Source organism: Bombina bombina, chromosome 2, assembly GCF_027579735.1.
Source record: "Bombina bombina isolate aBomBom1 chromosome 2, aBomBom1.pri, whole genome shotgun sequence".
Taxonomy (NCBI): Eukaryota; Metazoa; Chordata; class Amphibia; order Anura; family Bombinatoridae; genus Bombina; species Bombina bombina.
The window spans coordinates 533,622,214-533,631,620 of NC_069500.1; the positions used below are offsets into that span (position 1 = coordinate 533,622,214).

Here is a 9,407-nt window from a genome sequence, read left to right on the forward strand (position 1 = left end):
AAGGAGACTGTGTGTTTATTTTGTTCTTATCAGACATCCTCTAGATAAGACGGTTACATATTTGGAGGATATCAGCACGCTGAGGTTCTATCATCTTGCTGCTATGGAGTTTTGTTAATTCTTTCATTAGTCATTCTGTATATTGTTAAGCACTGGGGGCAGGGACCTTAGTTGGTTCCATTTCCTTCTGGTTGAGAAGTCTAATCAGTATGACCTATAGGTAGGCGGGCACAGAGCCCCTTCGAGATTCACAGCACTTTTTCTCCATGATGCGTCTTTGACTTGGGTCTTCAGGACTGGGGCCTCAGTTGAGTGGAACTGCAGAGTAGTACTGTGGTCTTCCTTTTTTTCCTTCACAATATTCTACAAACTTTTTTTCTTGTCTCAATGGGGGCAATATTTGGGAGTAGGGTTACATTTTTCCCTCCCGAACATTCGTGATTTCCACAGCTTGGGTATTGGTTTCCCATGGGTTCTGAATGTTCTTGTGGACCCTCACTGCCAATAGAAGGAAAATAAAATATATTCTTACCTGATTAAATTAATTTCCTTCTTGGCAGTGAGTCCAGGGCCACGCCCGGATGCTAAATGTGTAATGACGGCAGTTGTTTCTGCACCTCTGTACCCCTTGTATCTCTCTTCACTTTTCCTTATCCTTGGCTGAACTACTGGAAAGTAGGTGAAGTGGGAGGGATTATTATAGCCTTGTTTGGTGTGTCTTTGCCTCCTCCTGGTGGCCAGGAATAGTAGGTTGCCCGTAGGTTATGAATGTTCTCGTCGACTCTTACTGCCAAGAAGGACAAGTAATTTATCAGGTAAGCATACATTTTATTTTTCTTTCATGAGGTGGTGAGAGTTCATGATCCTTTACTCCTGGGATTCAACTCCTGACCACTAGGAGGAGGCAAAGATTCCTAAAACTCAGAGTACTTAATCCCTCCAACCTCTCTGGTAAGCTTATACTCCCTCCCGCCCCCCCCCCCCCCCCACCCTCCGCCGCTGGACCGCCCACACCTCCTGCTGGCACCAGCAAATGATTGTTGCAGACGGTGATACACACAGTGTCAGGGTCTTTAAAGATCTGACATCTGCCTTTGTGTGCAATCAGAGAACCAATCGTGCTCCAGTTCCATATGCAGGCATATTCCTAGACCTCATGGACTCCACCTCTCAGCTGTAACTTTACAGCCAAGACTGCTGGAACTTCAGCTCGGATGTATATATACATTATGCGGTACAATGAGCTTCGTACCACATTGTGTTTGTGTGTGTGTGTGTATATGTGTATATATATATATATATATATATATATATATATATATATATATATATATATATATATATATATGTGTGTATAAGCAAAAAGGAAAAATTTGTGTCTCAAAAATAACTGTATAAGCATTCAAGTAATCTTATTATATATATAAAACCCCTGGTAGCGATCGCCCAAGCACTTCCAAAAAATACACAAATGTATAAATGGATGAACAGTCCCAAAAAGGTATAATAGGTGTTCACAGGTTGTCTCCTATTAATCAGGTAAGCTCTAAATAGCAGTTATGGGTCTTATGGATTTTACAAACTTTATGCTTCCAAATGCATCTGTGTAATATTTACCGCTATGCGGTTAAGCCCACTTGCCACTGCTACAGAGGAACGCCAGACACCACGAATCCGTTCAAATCCTTACTAATTGAAGGCCCACTCTCGGTCCGGTCTCTGCCCGGCAAACTTGCCTCTGCAATCTCCGTCTACAGACAGTGCTGTGAAGGACGCTGTTGTTGCGTCTGTGCGTGTGTGGCGTACCACGTGTCGAGGGTCATCCAATGAGGTGAAACGGATTCCTTAGCTGGGATATGATGGTCTGTAGTAATCCAATAGGAAGTCTAGCTGTCCACGCTAGCTTAGGGGTATCGTATGGAGCATACAAAAACCACTGGGCACCAATGCTTAATCCTGATAGAATATTAAAAGTCAAAACAAAATTTAAAGCAGTAGGTGCCACTTTGAGTACATGGTTACAACACAAAGGCATGTTCAGGTGTGGAAAGAGATCCTGCAGACCGTGCGAATTTGCTCTCTTTACTGACAGTTTTCAATCCATGAGTACAGGTGAGAGATTCCAGATAGAATCCTGCCTGAACTGCACTACTCCCTATGTGATTTATGTTATCACATGCATTGAATGTTCCATACAATATGTAGGTCTCACCTCAAATGATGTAAACACAAGGATGAGAAACCATCTATCTACAATTAGCTCAGGCACAGCTACTACCCCTCTTGTCCAGCATTTTGCTAATAAGCATAATAAATCCATATCTACCTTTCGCTGGCAAGCAATAGAAAAGGTGAATACACCTCTAAGGGGAGGTGATAGGGACAAAATGCTGGGCAAGAGGGAGATGTTTTGGATATTTAAACTTGGGACAAGAGTTCCCCAAGGAATGAACTCTGAATATGATTTAATTAATTATTGGAAATAAATTTTCAAAAAATAATAATTAAAATAAAGTAATGTCTTCTCTCAATAAATTTAAGATTAAATTATCTTCTTTTTAAACCAATAAAAGAACACCTATCTATAGACCAGTAAAATCACATTTTATCTATAGTTGGATATAAGGAGAGTCAGACCTTTCGTAATGTTTAACAACTAATAATAATTATTATTATGTTTCCATATAAAGTATTCTTTTTAAAGGTTCATTCAAAGTACTTCCATATCCCTACTATCAGCAATTGCCTTATACCACATATAGATATTTTTGTAAAATTTTCATTTAAATAAAAACCAAGTCAGGTAAATATGGTTTAAAATTTGAGGTTAATTATTCTTCTCTATATATTGGTCATAATATAATAAAATGTTGGTATAGGTATTTGGCATAGTGTTATACTAGTTCAAGTTTGAACAATAGGCATTTATACTACTAAATAAGGTTAATTTCTTTCATGTAATTAACAAGAGTCCATGAGCTAGTGACGTATGGGATATACATTCCTACCAGGAGGGGCAAAGTTTCCCAAACCTTAAAATGCCTATAAATACACCCCTCACCACACCCACAAATCAGTTTTACAAACTTTGCCTCCAAGGGAGGTGGTGAAGTAAGTTTGTGCTAGATTCTACGTTGATATGCGCTCCGCAGCAAGTTGGAGCCCGGTTTTCCTCTCAGCGTGCAGTGAATGTCAGAGGGATGTGAAGAGAGTATTGCCTATTGAATGCAGTGATCTCCTTCTACGGGGTCTATTTCATAAGGTTCTCTGTTATCGGTCGTAGAGATTCATCTCTTACCTCCCTTTTCAGATCGACGATATACTCTTATATTTACCATTTCCTCTACTGATTCTCGTTTCAGTACTGGTTTGGCTTTCTACAAACATGTAGATGAGTGTCCTGGGGTAAGTAAGTCTTATTTTCTGTGACACTCTAAGCTATGGTTGGGCACTTTATTTATAAAGTTCTAAATATATGTATTCAAACATTTATTTGCCTTGACTCAGAATGTTCAACTTTCCTTATTTCCAGACAGTCAGTTTCATATTTGGGATTATGCATTGAATTATCATATTTTTTTCTTACCTCAAAAATTTGACTTTTTTCCCTGTGGGCTGTTAGGCTCGCGGGGGCTGAAAATGCTTCATTTTATTGCGTCATTCTTGGCGCGGACTTTTTTGGCGCAAAAATTATTTTCCGTTTCCGGCGTCATACGTGTCGCCGGAAGTTGCGTCATTTTTTGACGTTATTTTGCGTCAAAGATGTCGGCGTTCCGGATGTGGCGTCATTTTTGGCGCCAAAAGCATTTAGGCGCCAAATAATGTGGGCGTCTTTTTTGGCGCTAAAAAATATGGGCGTCATTTTTTTCTCCACATTATTTAAGTCTCATTATTTATTGCTTCTGGTTGCTAGAAGCTTGTTCACTGGCATTTTTTTCCCATTCCTGAAACTGTCATTTAAGGAATTTGATCAATTTTGCTTTATATGTTGTTTTTTTCTTTTACATATTGCAAGATGTTCCACGTTGCAACTGAGTCAGAAGTTACTACAGGAAAATCACTGCACAGTGCTGGAGCTACCAAGCTAAGTCTGCTATAAACTTTTGGTATCTGTTTCTCCAGCTGTTATTTGTATTGCATGTCATGTCAAACTTATTAATGCAGATAAAATTTCCTTTAGTACTGTTACATTACCTGTTGCTGTCCGTCAACATCTAATTTTCAGAGTGTTCCTGATAACATAAGAGATTTTATTTTTTAAATCCATTAAGAAGGCTATGTCTGTTATTTCTCCTTCTAGTATACATAAAAGTCTTTTAAAACTTCTCTTTTTTTCAGATGAATTTTTAAATGAACATCATCATTCTGATACTGATAATGGTTCTTCTGGTTCAGAGGTTTCTGTCTCAGAGGTTGATGCTGATAAATCTTTGTATTTGTTCAAGATGGAATTTATTCGTTCTTTACTTAAAGAAGTGTTATTTGCATTAGAAATAGAGGATACTGGTCCTCTTGATACTAAATGTAAACGTTTAAATAAGGTTTTTAAATCTCCTGTAGTTATTCCAGAAGTGTTTTATCTCCCTGATGCTATTTCTGAAGTAATTTCCAGGGAATGGAATAATTTGGGTAATTTATTTACTCCTTCTAGACGTTTAAGCAAATTATATCCTGTGCCATCTGACAGATTAGAGTTTGTTGGGACAAAAATCCCTAAGGTTATGGGGCTGTCTCTACTCCTGCTAATGTACTACTATTCCTATGGCAGATAGTACTTCATTTAAGGATCCTTTAGATAGGAAAATTGAATCCTTTCTAAGAAAAGCTTACTTATGTTCAGGTAATCTTCTTAGACCTGCTATATTTTTAGCGGATGTTGCTGCAGCTTCAACTTTTTGGTTAGATGCTTTAGCGCAACAAGTAACAGATCATAATTTTATAGCATTATTATTATTCTATAACATGCTAATAATTTTATTGGTGATACCATCTTTTGATATCATTAGAGTTGATGTCAGGTATATGTCTCTAGCTATTTTAGCTAGAAAAGCTTTATGGATTAAACTTGGAATGCTGACATGTCTTCTAAGTCAACTTTGCTTTCCCTTTCTTTCCAGGGTAAATAATCATTTCGTTCCTTTCCTCACAACAAGGAACAAAACCCTGATCCTTCATCTTCAGGAGCGGTATCAGTTTGGAAACTATTTCCAGTTTGGAATATATCCAAGCCTTATAGAATCCTATAGCCAGCTCTTAAGTACCTATGAAGGTGCGGCCCTTATTCCAGCTCAGCTGGTATGGGGCAGATTACGTTTTCTTCAAAGAAATTTGGATCAATTCCGTTCTTAATCTCTGGTTTCAGAAACATTGTTTCAGGAAGGTACAGAATTGGCTTCAAGTTAAGGCCTCCTGCTAAGAGATTCTTTTCTTTCCCGTGTCCCAATTGACACAGCAAGGCTCAGCATTTCTGAAATGTGTTTCAGATCTAGAGTTGGCTGGAGTATTTATGCCAGTTCCAGTTCTGGAACAGGGGCTGGGGTTTTATTTTATCTCTTCATTGTACCAAAGAAGGTCAATTCCTTCAGACCAGTTATGGATCTATCATTATTGAATCGTTATGTTAGGATACCAACATTCAAGATGGTTACTGTAGGTCTATCCTGCCTTTTGTTTAGCAAGGGCATTATATGTCTATAATAGATTTACAGAATGTGTATCTGCATATTCCGATTCATCCAGATCACTTTTAGTGTCTGAGATTCTCTTTTTAGACAAGCATTACCAGTTTTGTGGCTCTACTATTTGGTCTAGCCTCAGTTCCAAGAACTTTTTTCAAAGGTTCTCGGTGCCCTTCTTTCTGTAATCAGAGAATAGGGTTTTGGTATTTCCTTATTTGGACGATATCTTGGTACTTGCTCAGTCTTCTCATTTTCGAAGAATCTCATACGAATCGACTTGTGTTGTTTCTTCAAGTTCATGGTTGGAGGATCAATTTACCAATCAGTTTATTGATTCCTCAGACAAGGGTAACCTTTTTAGGTTTCTAGATAAATTCAGTGTCTATGACTCTGTCCTTGTCAGACAAGAGAAGTTTAACATTGATATCAGCTTGTCAAAACCTTCAGTCACAATCATTCCCTTTGGTAGCCTTATGCATGGAAATGTTGGATCTTAGGACTGCCGCATCAGATGCGATCTCCTTTGCTCGTTTTCACATGCGACCTCTTCAGCTCTGTATGCTGAACCAATGGTGCAGGGATTACTCAAAGATAACTCAATTAATATCTTTAAACCGATTTTACGACACTCTCTGACATGGTGGACAGATCACCATCGTTTAGTTCAGGGGGCTTCTTTGTTCTTCCGACCTGGACTATAATCTCAACAGATACGAGTCTTACAGGTTGGGGAGCTGTGTGGGGGTATCTGACGGCACAAGGGGTTTGGGAATCTCAGGAGGTGAGATTTCCGATCAATATTTTGGAACCCCGTGCAATTTTCAGAGCTCTTCAGTCTTGGCCTCTTCTGAAGAGAGAGTTGTTCATTGTTTTCAGATAAGACATTGTCACAGCTGTGGCATACATCAATCATCAAGGAGGGACTCACAGTCCTCTGGCTATGAAAGAAGTATCTCGAATTTTGGTTTGGGCGGAATCCAGCTCCTGTCTAATCTCTGCGGTTTATATCCCAGGTATGGACAATTGGAAAGCGGATTATCTCAGTCGCCAAACGTTGCATCCGGGCGAATGGTCTCTTCACCCAGAGGTATTTCTTCAGATTGTTCAAATGTGGGAACTTCCAGAAATAGTTCTGATGGCTTCTCATCTAAACAAGAAACTTTCCAGGTATCTGTCCAGATCCCGGGATCCTCAGGCGGAGGCAGTGGATGCATTTTCACTTCCTTGGAAGTATCATCCTGCCTATATCTTTCCGCCTCTAGTTCTTCTTCCAAGAGTAATCTCCAAGATTCTGAAGGAATGCTCGTTTGTTCTGCTGGTAGCTCCGGCATGGCCTCACAGGTTTTGGTATGCGGATCTTGTCCGGATGGCCTCTTGCCAACCGTGGACTCTTCCGTTAAGACCAGACCTTTTGTCTCAAGGTCCTTTTTTCCATCAGGATCTGAAATCCTTAAATTTAAAGGTATGGAGATTGAACGCTTGATTCTTGGTCAAAGAGGTTTCTCTGACTCTGTGATTAATACTATGTTACAGGCTCGTACATCTATATCCAGAGAGATATATTATAGAGTCTGGAAGACTTATATTTCTTGGTGTCTTTCTCATCATTTTTCTTGGCATTCTTTTAGAATACCGAGAATTTTACAATTTCTTCAGGATGGTTTGGATAAGGGTTTGTCCGCAAGTTCTTTGAAAGGACAAATCTCTGCTCTTTCTGTTCTTTTTCACAGTAAGATTGCTATTCTTCCTGATATTCATTGTTTTGTACAAGCTTTGGTTCGTATAAAACCTGTCATTAAGTCAATTTCTCCTCCTTGGAGTTTGAATTTGGTTCTGGGAGCTCTTCAAGCTCCTCCGTTTGAACCTATGCATTCATTGGACATTAAATTACTTTCTTGGAAAGTTTTGTTCCTTTTGGCCATCTCTTCTGCTAGAAGAGTTTCTGAATTATCTGCTCTTTCGTGTGAGTCTCCTTTTCTGATTTTTCATCAGGATAAGGCGGTGTTGCGAACTTCTTTTGAATTTTTACCTAAAGTTGTGAATTCCAACAACATTAGTAGAGAAATTGTGGTTCCTTCATTATGTCCTAATCCTAAGAATTCTAAGGAGAAAATCGTTGCATTCTTTGGATGTTGTTAGAGCTTTGAAATATTATGTTGAAGCTACGAAATCTTTCTGTAAGACTTCTAGTCTATTTGTTATCTTTTCCGGTTCTAGGAAAGGCCAGAAAGCTTCTGCCATTTCTTTGGCATCTTGGTTGAAATCTTTAATTCATCTTGCCTATGTTGAGTCGGGTAAAATTCCGCCTCAGAGAATTACAGCTCATTCTACTAGGTCAGTATCTACTTCCTGGGCGTTTAGGAATGAAGCTTCGGTTGACCAGATCTGCAAAGCAGCAACTTGGTCCTCTTTGCATACTTTTACTAAATTCTACCATTTTGATGTATTTTCTTCTTCTGAAGCAATTTTTGGTAGAAAAGTTCTTCAGGCAGCGGTTTCAGTTTGAATCTTCTGCTTAGGTTTTTCATTAAACTTTATTTTGGGTGTGGATTATTTTCAGCAGGAATTGGCTGTCTTTATTTTATCCCTCCCTCTCTAGTGACTCTTGTGTGGAAAGATCCACATCTTGGGTAGTCATTATCCCATACGTCACTAGCTCATGGACTCTTGTTAATTACATGAAAGAAAACATAATTTATGTAAGAACTTACCTGATAAATTCATTTCTTTCATATTAACAAGAGTCCATGAGGCCCACCCTTTTTTTGGGGTGGTTATGATTTTTTTGTATAAAGCACAATTATTCCAATTCCTTATTTTATATGCTTCGCACTTTTTTTCTTATCACCCCACTTCTTGGCTATTCGTTAAACTGATTTGTGGGTGTGGTGAGGGGTGTATTTATAGGCATTTTAAGGTTTGGGAAACTTTGCCCCTCCTGGTAGGAATGTATATCCCATACGTCACTAGCTCATGGACTCTTGTTAATATGAAAGAAATGAATTTATCAGGTAAGTTCTTACATAAATTATGTTTTTGTAGTCCCAAGGCTGGATTCACTAACTTGTTACTTTAATGAGTTAATTTGAGCATGTTTGTTTTTAACCTATTAGAATCAGAGGTAGGGTACTTAAACTTGGTAACAGGTGTACTCTTTAGCTATGATTACGGCTGTGTGCCGAAACATGTCAGCAACCAACCATGTGCTCAGTTTTGTTGCCTAATTTGTTTGCTTTTTTGTACTACCCCCATGTTTTAATTGTGTGACTACACAAATAAAATTCACTTTTCTCCAACATTGGTGTGTCCGGTCCACGGCGTCATCCTTACTTGTGGGAATATCTCTTCCCCAACAGGAAATGGCAAAGAGTCCCAGCAAAGCTGGCCATATAGTCCCTCCTAGGCTCCGCCCACCCCAGTCATTCTCTTTTCCGTTGCACAGGCAACATCTCCACGGAGATGGTTAAGAGTATGTGGTGTTTAGTTGTAGTTTTTTTATTCTACTATCAAGAGTTTGTTATTTTAAAATAGTGCTGGTATGTACTATTTACTCTGAAACAGAAAAGGATGAAGATTTCTGTTTATAAGAGGAAGATGATTTTAGCAGACAGTAACTAAAATCGATTGCTGTTTCCACATAGGACTGTTGAGATGAAGTAACTTCAGTTGGGGGAAACAGTTAGCAGACTTTTCTGCTTAAGGTATGACTAGCCATATTTCTAACAAGAC

General features: G+C 38.8%; 1 protein-coding gene across 1 annotated transcript in view; it reads left to right on the top strand.

The window, feature by feature from the left end:
• The window catches only part of SPTLC1 (serine palmitoyltransferase long chain base subunit 1), a gene marked incomplete in the record, with an annotated part of 251,183 nt that overhangs the window by 50,031 nt on the left and 191,745 nt on the right, over positions 1-9,407 (top strand).